Below are 18523 nucleotides of genomic sequence, written 5' to 3'. Positions count from 1 at the left end.
CAACCACTTGTGCCAAGTAGAATTCTGCTGCCTGTTTTTCATGGTTCTGTGCTGGCACCTTTCTTTTCAGATTGGACAGAGGTAGACCCCAGAACATAGAACACTGGGTAATCACATTTTGTCCAGCAGGGTAGGCACCTGAATCTTTCAGGGCTTCTGAAACTTGACTTCCTGTCAGTGGCAGGGCACTGATAGAAAAATTTGAGTAAATGGCTATTTTTCCATCTTAATCTGCTTTATTCTGATTCAAATGACTATTCTCCCATCCTTTTTTCATGGTAGACTAATTCATCTTAAAAGTACTATGAAATAGTTAATGCTGAACACTAAGATATTAAAGCTCAGAGAAATATAAGTAATGTGATTTGAAAATTTCAGCATCACACCAATGACATTGCTTCTCTTCCCCTTTCAAGTTATCTTGTTCACAGAACATCCTCTTCACATGTCATTATTTCCATGAGGATCCCCAGAAATATGTGAACAAATCTGTCAAAACAATTGTTTGTAGTTCTAATGTTTATGGTATAAATATATTAGAACCCCTTCTATACTGTGCCTGAAAATGATTCCTCTTTTTTAAAAAAATATTTTTCCCATTTATATATAAAAGAACTTTTAACATTCATTTTTAAAAAATGAATTCCAAATTCTCTCTCTTCCCTTCTCTCTATTCTCCCTAAGAATGTTAATTTGATATAGTTTATACATGTGCAATCATATAAAACATATTCATCATGTTGTGAAAGAAGACCAAAAAAAAGCCATTTAAAAAATAAAGTGAAAAACAGTGTGCTTTGACCTGCATTCAGACTCCATCAATTCTTTCTCTGGAGAGGGATAACATTTTTAATTATAAGTCCTTTGGAAATGTTTTGGATCATTGTATTGCTGAGAATAACCAAATCACTCTTAGTTGATTACCATATACTATTGCTGTTATTGTGTATAATGTTTTCCTAGTTTCTGCTCACTTCACTTTGCATCAGTTCATGTCTTTCCAGGTTTTTCTAAAATCATCCTAATTGGGGGAAAAATAAAAGAAATGAATACTAATAGCATGGGGTATTCCTTTTATCCCATCAGATAAATTATAAATATGTTATATAAATATAATATTGATTTTTTTTTTGTTTAATTCTTCTGTCATAAGGGAAGATTCAGCCTAGACAAGATGTAAAATGATTGTGATATAAAGACAAAAGTGTCTTTTCCTTATCAATCAAATAAGATAATTGGGGAAAGCGATATGGGTTAATGAATGGAGAGCCTGTCTATGAGTCAGGAAGACCTGAGGTCAAGTTCTTCCTTTGATAAATATTGATTATGTGACCTTAGGCAAGACATTTACCTCTTGGGGCCTTAGTCAAGTCTTTAAGATTAGCAGTAGAATTGCTGATTGACATTGGCAAATATTTGCTATGTCAATGAAATCACAGTTCCAAAGCAAAAGATATAAGAACCTCCTTCCATCTATAAGGCTTAATTCTAGGTGAGATTATCAACGATTAAAGAGAAAAGGAAAGAAAGAAGGGAAAGTTGTTTTGGTTATGGTCCCTTCAGCTCTGAGACTGTATAACCCCTCCCTTGTTGCTCCATTTGTAATTCCATGGGTAATCATAAAGTAAAAACTTCATTTGTTTATTACTATGTCTCCATATGTGAATGCATGAGCAGACATGGTCATCATTACCTTCAAGTGTCAAGGTTAGATTATCAGTGGTTCTTGTCAGGTTCAAGGGCATTTATCTTGATGGTGCAGTGGGTAGAACATGGGATTTGGAATCAGATAGAAGTCTTTCTGAGTTCAAACTCAACCTCAGAAACTTACTAGCTGTGTAGCCCTGGACAAGTCACTTAACCCTATTTGCTTTAGTTTCCTTATCTGTAAAAATGAAGGAAATGGCGAATCACTTCAGTATTGTAGCCAGGAAAATCACCAATGGTATCATGAAGAGTTTGACGCAACTAAAAACAACATACAAAAAACAAGAAACAGAACAAAGAACAAAAAACACAACTGAAAACAACATACAAAAAAGAAACAAAACAAAGAACAAAAAACTTGTCAGATTTTCTAGCATCAAGGTGCAAAAAAGCCCTTACCATTTGGGATGATCAAATTTGTCTAATTCTTCAGCAACTAAATGGGCTTGTCTAGGATACTGATCTTGGATTCTACACTAAGGAATAAGATCAATTCCTCAAACAACACATGAACACATGAGACAAAGATCAGTCTCATATGGTAAATAGCATTATAGAGGGGTTTCAGCATAACTGAAACAGGCCTGAAAACACGCACTAAAATGCCTACTTCATTGATGATTGTGTTTTTATCCCTTCTGAGGATATATGTTAATTAGAAAGTCATTGATGATAATGCCATAACTATGTCCTGATTTATTTGTGGGGAGGGTTTAGGAATCATCTTGGAAGGATAATCTGAGAGAATTTGCCTTTGAATCATAAGAGTTGGAAAAGACTTTAAAGGACATCTTGTCCAACTTGAGACCCAATAAATTCCTAATGAATGATCATCCATCTTGAATAGCTCTGAGGATAGGAAGCTCATTATCTCATTAAATAATTTGTTTCATTGTAGAAGTCTCTTATTGTTAGATGGGAAAGAAGAGAATAAGTATTTATATAGCTATTATTATCTCCTAGATAGGTCACTTCTTCCCATGTTAATTGGCTACTTCACAGTGGAAGAAACTGAGGTAAACAGCTTAAGTGACTTTTCCAGGGTCAAAAAGTAGTATTTGAGGATAGATTTGAAGTCAGGACTTCCTTGTTCCAGAATATTTTGAAGAGAAGTAAGGTACAGAGATATCAGAGATAAAGGAGAATAAAGAGTGGAGATAAAATTTGTCTTTTGTCCATGGACACATTTCTGCCTTTTAGACCAATACAGAAAAATCTATTTGCTATTTAATGTAATAATGTTTTAGAAATTTCAACTATATTTACCCATAGTCTTTTCAATTCTAAACTGGTTGGTGGTATTATTATTATTATTATTAATGATAATAATAATTGGCTCTGAGATAACACTTTGTGTGTGTGTGTGTGTGTGTGTGTGTGTGTATGTGTGTGTGTGTATGCTCATAACACTGAGTGCTGTTATTATCTCTTTTTCAGATGAGAAAACTGAGGCTGAAAAAGACTAAAATTTGTTCAGGGTCACTCAGATAATGTGCTGGAAGAATGATTTGGCCTCGGTTCTGAGTCTAAATATAGTTCTTGTTGCTTTTCTTTCTTTACTTTGAAGTGTGAATCTAGTATGCCCCAAGAGAGGTCCTAACCCATTTTTGAGAGGAAGGGCCAAGGAAAAGTAGCCATGACTTCTGGGCTCCAAGTTATGTCTTTCAATGGCACTCTATCTGTGACTGGAAATTAGGAGACCTAGAACAGCAACCTCATGAGAAAGCCATCAGGAGGTGCAATTTCAAAGAATATCAGAGTCCAGAAGAGGGACCATTGGCTGATTTGACTAGTACCAGAAAGCTAGGCTGGGAAAAGGGGTTTATGGCAGATTAGACAAGAGATATCAAACATCAAACTCCCTAGCAGAGCCTAAACTAGATTAAAATATAATTGGGAAATATTTAACAAAATAAATGAAAATACACTAAAATGGGTAATATGAAACTATGACTTTCTAAGTCAATATGAGGCCTCCAGGAACTTGTTTCTATTTGAGTTTGACATGATTGGGTTAGACCACATAAGAGAGACCTAATGACCTCGAGAGAAGAGAAAGGCTCAAATTTCAATCAATAAATATCAGGCATGGAAGAGACAACTCTTATTAAGAGAAATCTCAGTTATATCCAAAGAGTTAGAGGAACTGTTTCAAACCAGTTAGGAGAGTTTGGGTCAAAAGTATACTTTTCAAGTACAGTGTTATAAAATTTTTTAGATAAACATACCAGCTTGGGGCAGAAGATCTGAAACCTTGGGAATATTGGAGATGGAAGGATCTTTTCTGTCCAAAGAGTCAAAGGCAAAGACTGGAATCCTGCCTCACATCTGTGAGAAACAATAAACACTTATATTCCCATAGTGGAGGAAAACTAGAAATGGTCCAAAGAAGGAAGGGAGTAGAGGAGCTGCTGAAACCAATTGAAACTAAGTAAAACTGAGTTTCCCCCCCCCTCTTCCCTCCACCTCCTCCCCTAGATGGCAGGCATTCCCATACATATTAAATATCTTATAGTATATCCTAGGTACAATATACATGTGCAGAACCGAATTTTTTTGTTGTTGTTGTTGCAAAGGAAGGATTATATTCGGAAGATAAAAATAATCTGGGAAGAGAAAACAAAACAAAAAAAAACATGCTCACAGTTTACACTCATTTCCCAGTGTTCCTTTTCTGGGTGTAGCTGATTCTGTCCATCATTGATCAGTTGGAATTGGATTAGCTCTTCTCTATGTTGAAGATATCCACTTCCATCAGAATACATCCTCATACAGTATCATTGTTGAAGTGTATAATGATCCCCTAGTTCTGCTCGTTTCACTCAGCATCAGTTGATGTAAGTCACTCCAAGCCTCTCTGTATTCCTCCTGTTGGTCATTTCTTACAGAACAATAATATTCCATAACATTCATATACCATAATTTACCCAACCATTCTCCAATTGATGGACATCCATTCATCTTCCAGCTTCTAGCCACTATGAAAAGGGCTGCCACAAACATTTTGGCACATACAGGTCCCTTTCCCTTCTTTAGTATTTCCTTGGGATATAAGCCCAGTAGTAGCACTTCTGGATCAAAGGGTATGCACAGTTTGATAACTTTTGGGGCATAATTCCAGATTGCTCTCCAGAATGGTTGGATTCTTTCACAACTCCACCAACAATGCGTCAGTGTCCCAGTTTTCCCATAGCCCCTCCAACATTCATCATTATTTGTTCCTGTCATGTTAGCCAATCTGACAGGTATGTAATGATATCTCAGAGTTGTCTTAATTTGCATTTCTCTGATCAATAGAAACTAAGTAAAACTGGACGCAACTAATTGTATAGTTTTTAAAAGGCTGGAAGTAGCTTAGCCAGAGTGCATGCTTAATTGCTTCATAAATATTAATTTCTCCTCCCTAGGAGGAGCTAAGACTTATTATAATGATTATACAATATATGTAGTGGGAGGGGAGGGGACATATTAAAGGATGTATACTGTAGGAGAATCAGAAAAAAAATGTCACCTCATCTTCCCAGCCATTGGGGAGATGGGGAAAGGACTCTGAGCTGAAGAAGGGATAAAAGGCCATGATCTCGTCTCTGTAAAGTGTGTGTATGTGCTCATTTTAAGTTTCACACCTGCTTCTTGCAGGAACATTTAAACTGCTTCACTCATCCTAAGTTTGTTCATTTACAGTGCCTTTATCTGGGGTTCAGAATTTTGTATCCAACATATCCATAATTAAGGAAAAAGTTTTCTCCTTATTACTCTGGAAGTTGTCTTTGCCTCCATGCTCCAGCAACCTTCTCATTTTAGAAAATTCCTCTGTTCTGAAGCCCCTGTCCTTGATTAGCTGTTTCCTTCTGTGGCTCATTTCAGAAAGGGCTCCTAGGCCAGTTATGTTTCTTCCTTTTTTCTTCTTTGAGCCCTCCCTCCTGCATCTTCAGACTTTTTTCTCTGCCATTTCCCAATGTGGGAACCTACCATTCTCCCATTTTCAGCTTCCTTTTATGTGTTGATTTCCCCCATGTTGAGTCTGAAAACCAGTGTCACAGAGGTATACAACTGCTCTTAACTCTGAAAATGACAAAGTTATCACAACCACACTTAACTCTAAGACATAAAATAAAATAAAACTAAAGAGCTAACGTGGTCATAAGCAGAAAGCTTTCTTTATTTTGCTGGAGAAGAGAAACTAGACAGATGTGTCTGCTGTTACCTGCTTTAGTGAAGCCAGATCTTGACATGTGTAACAGTAGCTTCATAGTGAACTGTAGCCACGACAATAAGGGCTAACAGCAACAATGAGTTAAGTCTTGATTCATAGTAAGGTTTCATGCCTGGAACATAGTTTCTGCAAGTATTTGTTTAAACTCACAGACCATCTGGGGCTGATGCAGAACAATTCTGGGATTTTTTCTGTAGCAGAATTCATCTGGAGAATGAGTGCAAAGGATTGTTGTTATGCTAAGCTCAGGGTATATCTTACTTGCTGGGCCCTGCTTCTGGAAAACAGGGTGTCTCCTAATAGCAAAAAGAGAGAACAGTAAAAAGAGATTGGTGGGCTTAGTGTGGGGATCCTGACACATTTGAATATAATGTCATCAAGAGCAGGGGTCTATTTGTATTCCTAATGCCTTGCACACAGTAAGTTTTTAATAAATGCTTGTTAACTTGTCTCCTGAGAGAGAGCACAAAACTCTGGTGGGGTGGGGTGGGGATCACTGGAGAGAATTCTGGGAGATAAGTATTTAGTTCAGAGAGTGCCATTCCTTGAGATAAAAGTCAGAGAAACCAATTCTAGGAATGAGGCAACTATAGCTTTGTCAATTGAATTCTGGTTAGGATCTGAAATTTAATGACCCTCTAGCCTAGAAGTGCCGCCACAGACTAAAGATGAGATCTACTAAGAAGTAAGTGATCACTATACACCTCTTAGATTGGCTAAGGAAAAGATAATGACGAATGTTGGAGGGGATGTGAGAAAACTGGGACACTGATGCATTGTTGGTGGAGTTGTGAATGAATCCAGCCATTCTGGAGAGCAATCTGGAACTATGCCCAAAAAGTTATCAAACTACATACCTTTTGATCCAGCAGTGTCTCCACAGGGCTATATACCAAAGAGATCTTAAAGAAGGGAAAGGGACTCACATGTGCAAAAATGTTGTGGCAGCCCTCTTTGTAGTGGCTAGAAACTGGAAATTTATGGATGCCCATCAGTTGGAGAATGGCTGAATAGGTTATGGCACATGAATCTTACGGAATATTACTGTTCTGTAAGAAATGATAGGTAGGATGATTTTAGAAAGGCCTGAAGAGACCTACACGAACTGATGCTGAGTGAAGTGAGCAGAACCAGGAGATCATTATACACGGCAACAGCAAGACTATATGATGATTAATTCTGATGGATGTGGCTCTTTCAAACAATGGAATGATCCAGATCAATTCCAATAATTTTGTGATAAAGAGAGCCATCCCATATACCAAGATAAGATCAAAATGGGTCCATGATTTAGGCATAAAGAATGAGATCATAAATAGATTAGAGGAACAGAGAATAGTCTACCTCTCAGACCTGTGGAGGAGGAAGGAATTTATGACCAGAGAAGAACTAGAGATCATTATTGATCACAAAATAGAAGATTTTGATTACATCAAACTAAAAGGTTTCTGTACAAACAATACTAATGCAAACAAGATTAGAAGGGAAGTAACAAATTGGGAAAACATTTTTAAAGTTAAAGGTTCTGATAAAGGTCTCATTTCCAAAATATATAGAGAACTGACTCTAATTTATAAGAAATCAAACCATTCTCCAATTGATAAATGGTCAAAGGATATGAACAGACAATTCTCAGATGATGAAATTGAAATTATATCCACTCATATGAAAGTGTTCCAAATCACTACTGATCAGAGAAATGCAAATTAAGATAACTCTGAGATACCACTACACACCTGTCAGATTGGCTAAGATGATAGGAACAAATAATGATGAATGTTGGAGGGGATGTGGGAAAACTGGGACACTGATACATTGTTGGTGGAGTTGTGAAAGAATCCAGCCATTCTGGAGAACAATTTGGAACTATGCCCAAAAAGTTATCAAACTGTGCCTACCCTTTGATCCAGCATTGCTGTTATTGGGCTTATATCCCAAAGAAATACTGAGGAGGGGAAAGGGACCTGTATGTGCCAAAATGTTTGTGGAAGCCCTTTTTGTAGTGGCTAGAAACTGGAAGATGAATGGATGTCCATCAATTGGAGAATGGTTGGGTAAATTATGGTATATGAATGTTATGGAATATTATTGTTCTATAAGAAATGACCAGCAGGAGGAATACAGAGAGGCTTGGAGAGACTTACATCAACTGATGCTGAGTGAAATGAACAGAACCAGAAGATTACTGTACACTTCAATGTTGTATGAAGATGTATTCTGATGGAAGTGGATATCTTCAACATAAAGAAGATCCAACTCACTTCCAGTTGATCAATGATGGACAGAAACAACTATACCCAGAGAAGGAACCCTGGGAAGTGAATGTAAATTGTTAGCACTACTGTCTATCTACCCAGGTTACTTATACCTTTGGAATCTAATACTTGTGCAACAAGAAAATTGGATTTACACACATATATTGTATCTAGGTTATATTGTAACACATGTAAAATGTATGGGATTGCCTGTCATCAAGGGGAGGAAGTAGAGGGAGGGGGGGATAATTTGGAAAAATGAATACAAGGGATAATGTTAAAAAAAATTACTCATGCATATATACTGTCAAAAAATTATAAAAAAAAGAGCCATCTACACCCAGAGAGAGGACTGTGAGAACTGAATGTGGACCACAACATAACATTTTCACTCTCTGCTTGTTTGCTTGCATTTTGTTTTCTTTCTCAGTGTTTTTTTTCCTTCTTGATCCAGTTTTTCTTGTGGAACACAAGTTTTTGCAAGGGTCAATGAAAACTTACCCATGCATATGTTTTGTAAATAAAAAGGTTTAATTAAAAAAAAGAAAAGAAGAAGTGATCAGCCAGATCAAAAGAAAGAACTAAAGAGGCTCTAGACTGGTATTAATGAGGGAAAGGAAAGGGGGAACCCCATTTGTCGGTGCATAGATCCCATGAGGCACAGTGTCCCCTGTAAAATGAATTTACAGGCCCGAAAACCTAGATTGATAAATAAAAGGTTTATTGTAGGAATTTGGAAGTAAAGCTCAGTTAAAAAGACACCAGGGCCAAAGGTGGGCGTTGGTGGGCAGGGACCCTTACATGGCTGGAAGGATACCATGTGTTGGCTGAGAGGGCTCCTGCAACGAGGGCGTTCCAGCTTGTTTCTTTTATACCCAAAAGATGATGGGCGGTACCCAGTTCTGGCGGGCTTTTCAGTTAGCCCAGATCAGGTGAGGGCTGGGAGAAGCTGAGCTGAGAGTGGGGGGCTGGGCCCGGATATTCAAAGGGTGCCTTTGACCAGAATTTGTGAATCAAGGTCAGTCATGGGTTGGGCAATTAGGAATCTTAAAGGGACCCTAACCCTCATCAGTATCTTGTAAATGTGTAAATGTGTGTGCTGGATTCTTTCTCATTCTGTCCCTTCCTCCCTTCCCCCCTTCCTTCCCTCTTCCCTTTCTCCTCTCTTCCTCTCATGTCTGCTTTCTAGAGCCCCCATGCCAGACTGATTAGACTTTATCTTCCTAGTAGAGAAGTGATGAGGCAGGACTCCTGAGGATGGTGGAAAAATGGAGTCCTTTTATTTCAAGGATTATAAGTATTAATATTATATTAATATTTTATAAGAATATAATAATAATATATTATATATAATATATATTTCTATAATAATAATAATAATAATAATTATATATATATATATGAAACTCCCTCTCCCAATATGTTTGTGTGATCATCCTGCAATTTGTTGTATTAGGAGCTTTTCCTGGGGAACTAAGAAATCAAGAGCTTACCCAGGATCACACAACTAAAACATGCCAGGGCAGGACTTGAAAACAAGTTCTTTATTGAAGCTAATTTACTATCTACTATACTACAGTGTTTCTCCTCCATTTTCCCCCACAATACAAGCTACAAAACACCAAAAAAGTAGGTGCTATTTTCAGGGAATAAGATAAGAAAAAAACGTGAGTCCTCTTTTTTAGGCCCAATCAGATATGAGGAACTTAGAGAGCAGAGGTGATTATAGCTAGAACTCTGTAGGAGCTATTAGCAAGCCCTTTGATTGCTATACCTATCACTTTCTTTCTTTTTCTTTTTCTTTTTTTTATTAAAGCTTTTTATTTACAAAACATGCATGGGTAATTTTTCAACATTGATCCTTGCAAAACCTTGTGTTCCAAATTTTCGCCAACTTTCCCCCACCTTCTCCCTAGATGACAGGTAAACCAATATATGTTAAATATATTAAAATATATGTTAAATCCAATATATGTTGTATACATTTTGATACAATTATCTTGCTGCACAAGAAAAATCTTATCAACAAGGAAAAAAAACTTGAGAAAGAAAACACATGCAGGCAAATAACAACAGAAAGAGTGAAAATGCTATGTTGTGGTCCACAACTCAGTTCCCACAGTCCTCTCTCTGGGTGTAGATGCATGCCTATTGTTTTCATGACATTGTTGCAATAGTCATCCTTTTTTCTCTACTATATCCTTAATCACTCCCTTTCTTTAAATTCTTTCCTCTCTTTCATCAAAAAACAATTGCAGGGTTTCCCTTAAATTTAAACCTTGCCCTCATCAATGAATCCAGTTCTCTTGACTCTACTTTTAATTCTCTCATCCCTTTTATTGTCAAACCTTTAGACTAAAAGAGTACACTTATGATTTCTGCTTCCGTATCAACCTTTACAATCTAGTTTCTTTTCTGACCATTCTATGAAACAATCCTTTTCAAGAACACTAATAATCTCTTTATAGATAAATCTGTTTTTTAAAAATTGGAGCTCATCCTACTGGTCTTTTTTTTCTTTAGACCCTCTTCATTCTTGGTTCTTAAAACACTGAAATCTCATATTCTCTTTCTACCTATCTACTTCTCTATCTCTTAATCCTTCTTCCAACTCTCAAACATGGATATCCTCCAACATTCTATCCAACATTCTTGGATCTTTTTTCATTTCTTTTTATGCTCTGCACCCCCTGCCATGTCTTCAATTATCATCTTTTTGCAAATGACTCTTGCTGAGTATCTTATGTTTTTAAAGATTTAAGGCTCCAACTGTCTTCAACCCAAGGAAAGGCATTTATTTGGGGTAACATAACCAGTAGGCTATTCTCCTTAAGGGAGTCAACCACTCTGTCAGGAAGGTCAGTGATTTTTTTATAGAGCAGGAGTACTTACGATTGGCTGGTGGGAAGGAGATAAGGCACTACTTTGGAGGGGGAAAAAGAACTCAGTGTGCATGCAATTTCCCAGAATTGGATTGCCCACCAAAGTGGGACAAATCACAATGCAAAAAGTTTACTAGAGGGTAAACAAGAATAAGTATTATGCAGATGCTAAGTGGGGAAAGTCCATCAGCTAGGGACTGGAATGTGATTGGTTAGTTCCTCATCTGAGGGGTCTTGGGGCATTGTGGAGGACATTCCTCTTCGATGACTCCTAAATCTACATCCCCATCCAAACTTCTCTAGAGTTCTGGTTTTCTTTTTCCAAATGCCTACTGCACTCTGTCTCCATCTAAATATATCACCAACACTCAAATCTAACATATTCTAAACTGAATTCCTCATCATATCCCCTACAATTTGTTTTTTCTTCTCTTTCTGTTGATGGGGCAACAACCTACCTCATCACCCAGGCATGTCATATTGGAATTGTTGTGTTGTAGAATTAATCAGTTGCCATGTTCTGTCAATTTTACCTTGGCAAAATCTCTTACCTTCATCCCTTCATTTTTATTTTCACTGAAAACATTCTTTTTCAATCTCAACTAGATGACTTTAATGCTTTCTAATAGGTCTTCCTGTTTCCAGACTTACCCTTCTTCACTCATCCTTTATATCACTATAAGAAACCTCTTTCTACTGGTATAGTGGGAAAAAAAGTCCAAATGACTTGGAGTAAGCAGGGATCTGGATTTAAATCTCTTTAGTAACATTAGTTCTGTATCTCATTAAATTTCTCAAAATCTGTTTCCTCCTCTATAATAATAATAGTACTTCATTGGATCATGAGGATTAAATAAATATAAATAAAGTACTATGAAAACCTTAAAGTGATAGTTGAAGGTAAACCAATAAGACTACTCCTCTAAAAACCTATAGCTTTTCACTATCTACAGAGAAACTATTTTGTTCTGTTAATTTATCTGAAATGAACCATATACAACTATTAGCTGTAAAAATACTTCAAGATACTTTTCTATCCCCAATGTTATACTTGAATTGCAATAATGACAGTGAAAATAGTACATGTGGGGTTTTTATTATGACCAATATCAGGACAGCCAATCATATGAATATGTGAGCCTCAAATGGCTAATAAAACCTGACCAAATCATGCATCCAAGAATGAAATTTAAAACACTTAATAAGTTGTATCTCTTTTGATTTACATTTTTGTAGTTTATATTTATCAATTAATTAACACTTATCAACAATGAACTCTCATTACACCACTAGAAAGACCCTTAGTATAGTAAATGCCTAACAGTAGGTGCAAGTGATAACTCTAGTTCATCTCACCAAAGAAAGAGCCCAGATTCACTGACTTCATTTTCACTGTGTCAGGGATACAGTGTGAAAGTCCCAAGAGAAATGAGCTCAGACATTTTTTTCCAAGAAATTAATATAATGTGATTATTATTATTATCACTATAATGTGATTATTTGAAATAACAATAAACAGCTATGATAAATATGCCAAAATGTATAGGACTAAATTGAGTATTGCTTTCTTCAAAGCAGCCCCTTTAGAATACTGTCTACTTAATTTAATTATACTGCTATTCCACAAAATATTATTGGAATTCTTTTTTTAAATTTCTCTAGAACTTAAGGCATTGTCTTTTGAGTGACTCAAGGGTCATTTTTTTTTTTAAGTATGGGTCTGAATTTTGTAAACAGCCAAAAGTTAGTAAAAGCCAGGTCTGGTGAAAGAAGTCAAGTTAGGGTCTAAAAAGTAAATTTTCAAAGTGTGGTTTATAATTCTACCACTATAGTTTGACCTTTTAGAGTCCTGGCTCCAAGGGGCTTGTCAGGTTCCCCCCTCTTAGCAGTTCCAAGAGGCCAAAACTATTTTTATAATACTACTAAGATATTATTTGCTTATTAAAATATTTCTCTGTTTTCCAATTACTTATCTCTGAAAAGTTGGATTTTCTTCATATACTTCAAGCAAAACAACATATTGCAACAAATTAGTCAGAAGCAGAGATGAGAATCCAGCTGTCCTCCTATTAAGAGACATTATATTTATAAAAAAAATGTAATATAGTATTACTCTTCACTAATTTTTTTGTTTTAGAAAATAGTTATTTTCATAAAATATTTTGCTTACATTAATGTAAAGTGATTTTATGATTATTTTTGGATGAATTGCTAATACATTATACTTATATCTCAACTTGTTTGGCTATTCCCTGATTCCTGGGCATTAACTTTATTTCCAAGTTTTTGCTAGTATAAAGAGTGCTGCTATAGATATTTTTGGTATCTATATATTCTTTTTGTCATTGATTTAATTGGGATACATGCCAACCAATGGAGATGGTTTTGCCTTGGCGTCCATAGCATCTGGCACAATACTGGCATATATTATACATGCTATAAATGCTTATTGAATTTAATTGATGTACCAAAAATGCAGATGGAGCCAAAGAAGATTTAGAAGATAGATGAAATTTTGAGAAATTCATGGATTAAGAGGCAAAAACTGTATCCTGGAGAGAGAACTAGCCCTGGATATAAAGGACTTGGATTCAAATTTCAATCTAATGCATACTGTCTGTGTGGTTTTGGACTATTTAGTTGATTTTCCCAAGTTTTAGGCAATAATATAAAATCAGAGGGAGAAGGCTAGACTAGATGATTTTTGCTGCTCTTTCCAGCTTTAGATCTGTGGTCTTAATGATCCTTCTGGGCCCTCCCAATGTCCTCATCTGAAAAATAAGAGAATTGGACTACATGATCTCTCAGGTTCCTTCCAGTTCTAAATCCCATAATTATATTATATGGATAGAATCATCCTTTAAGGCCCAGCTTAAGTTCCTTCTGCTGTATTAAGCATTTAATGATCTCTAGGTTAATTCTTTCCTATGTTGAGCTCCTTTTTATTTGTGCTACTCCATGGATATTTACCATAGATGGCCTTGCACATGTTAGTTAAAATCTCCCTTTCCATGATGAATTTCGCAAACTGCTTCTAAAAGTCACAAATGAGAAATTCTCCAACACTCATCACACTCACTTGGGTCACTGCCTTTGTCCCTAATTTCCAGAGCCTACTTGGTTGAGCTTTAGTGAAGTCTCCTTTCTGCTGGTCTGTGGTGGGGTTCTACTTGGTGGGTGTCCATCACACATTCCATTCTGAGTGTGTGTTGAATTCCCAGCAGAGGCAGTGGAATGGAATGTGAAGCTGACAGCACAGCTCACCCTGAAACTCCTCAAATCTTCTGGCCTTTGCCCATCTCTCTATTTTTGATTATTCTGTTCTCTTCTGCCCGGATAGCCATATGTTCTCTCCAGTCAATTTCATTTTGACTTTTCTCTCAAGGCCCAACCCAAGTCCCACACATTTTACATAAGTTTTTTTTGAGCCATTTCCTTTCCATTACTTTTGATCTGCACTACTAAGTTAATTTAATACTTGTTATATGATGTACTTCCTTATCTTGTTAACTATCTTGCCATATGTATTCAATGCAATCCAATAAGCATTTATTCAGTTCCTGTTAAGTGCAAGAGAATGATGGGGTCGGGAAGATCTCTGATCAAATTCTGCCATAGATGCTTAATAGCAAGCTATATGACACTATCCAAGTCACTTATTCTCTAAGTCTCTGTTTCTTTATAAACAAAACAGGAATAATAATAATCTATGGAGCCATAAGGATAAGATAAAATGCCATAAATATAAAACACTTTGTGAACGTTAAAGAGCTATATAAATGTTAGCTAATATTTCACGGACAACAACGATGATGACAATGACAACAACAGTGAAAAACTACTGCCCATCCCCAAGAATTTTATATTCTACTGGGGGATACATTTATCTCTCTTCAGCTAGATTATCAGCTCCTTGAGGTAGCTTTGCATGGAATAGATGTTAAGTAAATGTATTTTAAGGCAGTTACTTGATTTAGAGAACAGATTACTGGATTTGCGCTCAGAAAGATCTGAATTAAAATCCTGAAATAGACACTACTTGTGTGATGGTGGGCAAATCTTCTGACTTCCCTAAGTTTCAGTTTCCTCATCTGTAAAATGAGGGTAAAAATAGCACTTATTTCATAGAATTAGTGGAAAGATCAAAAGATAATATAAAGCGCTTTGTAAACATTAAAATGCTATATAGATGCTAGCTATCATCATCATCATTATTATTAAGAATATTTTTAATTCCAATTTCCTCTCAGGTCAGAGCCTAGAAGCAATCTAGAATTCTCATCTTTGTTTGATACACATACTACCCATTCCACTCAGTCTAGATCCTATACTTACTTATACTTTGGTTCTTAGCCAGTACTCAAATAATTCTATATACATTGTCTGCTCACAAAAAGGAGAAAGGATAGTGGGTTGAGGAGGAACAAAGAAATAAGGGCCCACCATTACTTCTTACATAGGTACTCTCTGTTTACAAATTACAGAATGTCTGTCCTGAGACCCCACCCTTTAACCCCATCTTAACCTGAAGTAAATTTAGTCCTTTTTGCTAATTTCAACTTTTTAAGGGAAATCCAAACAAGATGTCAGTCACAGTTATGATGAAAACACAATCTAGAAGAGACAACATTATGGTACAAAAAGTTTATTTAGTAACAGTTTTGTAAACATTTGAGGTAAATGAACATTGACATCAACTGATTTCTATAGAAGTGTATACATGAGGCAACAGCAGCTCTTTTAGCAATTTACTGCTTGTAAATCCCTCACTGCCCAGAAATCTCTATGTCATGAAGATCAGTCACGTAGAAAACAAAACATTCTTTGGGACATAATAAACCTCTGAGTAAGCTGGCACAACCTTTGTATTGTGGGAGAGATTGTGTAGTGAGGAACATAAATGCATCTCCTGAGCTTTAAATAATTGTTTACTTTGATTATAGCTACATAATTTTTTCACTTGTTTAGATTTTGAGAAAAACAATCTGCATTGCCTTTTACAAAAATATTTTTTCCTTTAAAATAATAGGACAGTAATCTTTGTGAGTATTTGGGGGGGGGGGTAGGGAAAGAATCTGTGAACCACAGTTGGTAACAGCTCTTAATAGACTTTACCTTGCTACCATTCCTATCTAAACAAATTCAAAAGAATGGAACAAAGGCAAATTTTCATCTCTATATTTAGAGAACAGTTTAACATTTTCTAAGATAGGCTGCTTGAATGCATTTTGTGCCTGCCCAAGTCTTAGCATATGAAGAGAAAAAAAAAAAAAACATAGAGATAATATTTATGTGAAACTAGCTTTCTTTAAATGGCATTCAGTGTACGGAAGACTTTCTATGTTAAGACATTCATTTTGGGGGCATAAATATCTTGTTAGAGTCCCTTAACATCTAAATTAATCAAAGTAAGGATCAGGTACCATGTAGTTCATTTAAATGTGCAATTTGAAAATAAAAAATCGAATGCAAAAGTCAGAAAAACAAAGTCATAACTACATGTTTCCCATAAAAAATCAAAAACAAGTGGGAAAAGAATATTCTTTATATTTAGTTATGTTAAGGGATTTGTTAATTAGTTTGAAAATTGGCTAGTTTTTAAAGGACTGTTGGAATTATTTAATCAACTCTACTCTTGGGTTCTGACACATAACAAGGTATGGGGAAACAGCATAATATCAGCACATTTAACAAATGACAGAAATCAATATTGATTCTCTGATTCTATGTCCAAAAATAATACTTTCAAAAAAGTAATGATGAATTACACTTTAAAAAGTTAAAAATACACAAATCCCAAAGGAATAAGAAAGAAGTGAATGTAAGATTTTGCAAGAAATCCTGCAGAATTGAAATGAAAAAGAACTTTTGCATTTGGGTCTAGGATTGAAAAAAAATCATATAGTCCTTAAGTACAAATTATAGAAATGGGTTTCTGAGCCACTGATAAAGTGGAATATAAATACTTTATACTTCTGATTAAAAATATACAAGTATATTTGATAAATCATTTTAATTTTTTTAGACAATTTTAGTGAAATGGGAAAAACCACACCCCAAAACTCCCAATTAAATCATAAATAGTATTGATAAATATCAGTAGACTATTTGGATGACTGTGAAAAAATATAGGATGAAATATGTTTTGTCCATAATGTGTAACTGTCTAATTTTTCATTGCACATTTTAATACTTAAAATAATTTATTAAAAGAGAGCAACCTTCCACACCACTCATCTACCCCCATGGGGCAGAGAAGCTTGACCTTTTGGTTTCAAAAACACTAATACCTCAAACAGCAGCATAACTCAAGTAAGAAATGTCATTTTTCACTTTAAAAAAAGAACTGTGACCAGTAAATTCACCTGTAAACTAACAAATATCTCCTTCCACATATGCTGTTCTACCTCACAAAATTTCAATACTTCTTGGTTCCTTAATTGTTTCTAATACTACTCAAGGAAGCAAATTGAATCCAATTTACATTTAAAACAGATATTTCACACAAATCCCTTCAAACAAACTAAATCTCTGCCCATGTACTAGGGAGAAGAGGCTCAAGCTATTCTAAATGCAATTGTATCATAGAGGGATAACCATACATGTTATCCGTTATGCATAAAGTTAAATTTTCAAAAATTTAAAAATTAAAACTATAATCAATCCTTCCCCTCCCTCAACTCAAAATCAAATGGTGGGAAACCAAGAAGTTTAAAATTTGTTAGAGGTTAAAATTTGTCATGGTAGAAGTTCCTGAGGCATATGTTCAAACACAGCCTTGTGAGTTGTAGCTTTGATTTTGGCCTTTTCTAGAGGCGGTCCAAGGACATACATCAATGCTGAGAAACTGGTTTCTTTTTCTAAGATTAGATGACTAAACCTTCTATTATCCTATTGGAACTGCTCCTAATACTGAGGGAACCATTTAAATTAGGAATTAGGACCTATTCAATAGTTTACAAAGTCCTAATTACTTTTGCTCATTATCAGATTTTAAAACATATTAAAGAAGGTTGTTAGGGAGCATGGCCTCAAATAAATCAAATCAATATAAATTAATTTCCTGAAATTAAAAAAACAATGTATTCTATAAAAGGACAGACAGACAATATAGTTAAGGGGGGGTGTCGGTGGATTGTGGTGGTGATGGTATGAAAATTGAAAAACAGCAAGTCCTAATTCACAGAAGCAAAAGATGGAAAATGTGAATAGGATTAGGCCCAATGTTGCTACTTTTCATTAACTTATTCCTTGACTCAGAAATGACTATGCCATTCTATATCTTGAAAGTTTATAGTATCAACGATTTTGCTAAGTTCATGAAAAAGTGATGAATTAAAAGTTATTTTTAGTAAAGAGGTTTGTGAAATGAAAAATTGAGCCAATTTATGTCCATAAATAGTATTCTGGTCAGTAGAGATTCCTTTGATGTATAAGCAAACAAAATGTATTGTATTTTTATT

The sequence above is a fragment of the Sminthopsis crassicaudata genome, chromosome 3 (genome assembly GCF_048593235.1).
Source record: "Sminthopsis crassicaudata isolate SCR6 chromosome 3, ASM4859323v1, whole genome shotgun sequence".
Lineage (NCBI taxonomy): Eukaryota > Metazoa > Chordata > Mammalia > Dasyuromorphia > Dasyuridae > Sminthopsis > Sminthopsis crassicaudata.
The sequence above is the reverse complement of the archived record's forward strand: the minus strand, read 5'-3'. Positions refer to the sequence as shown.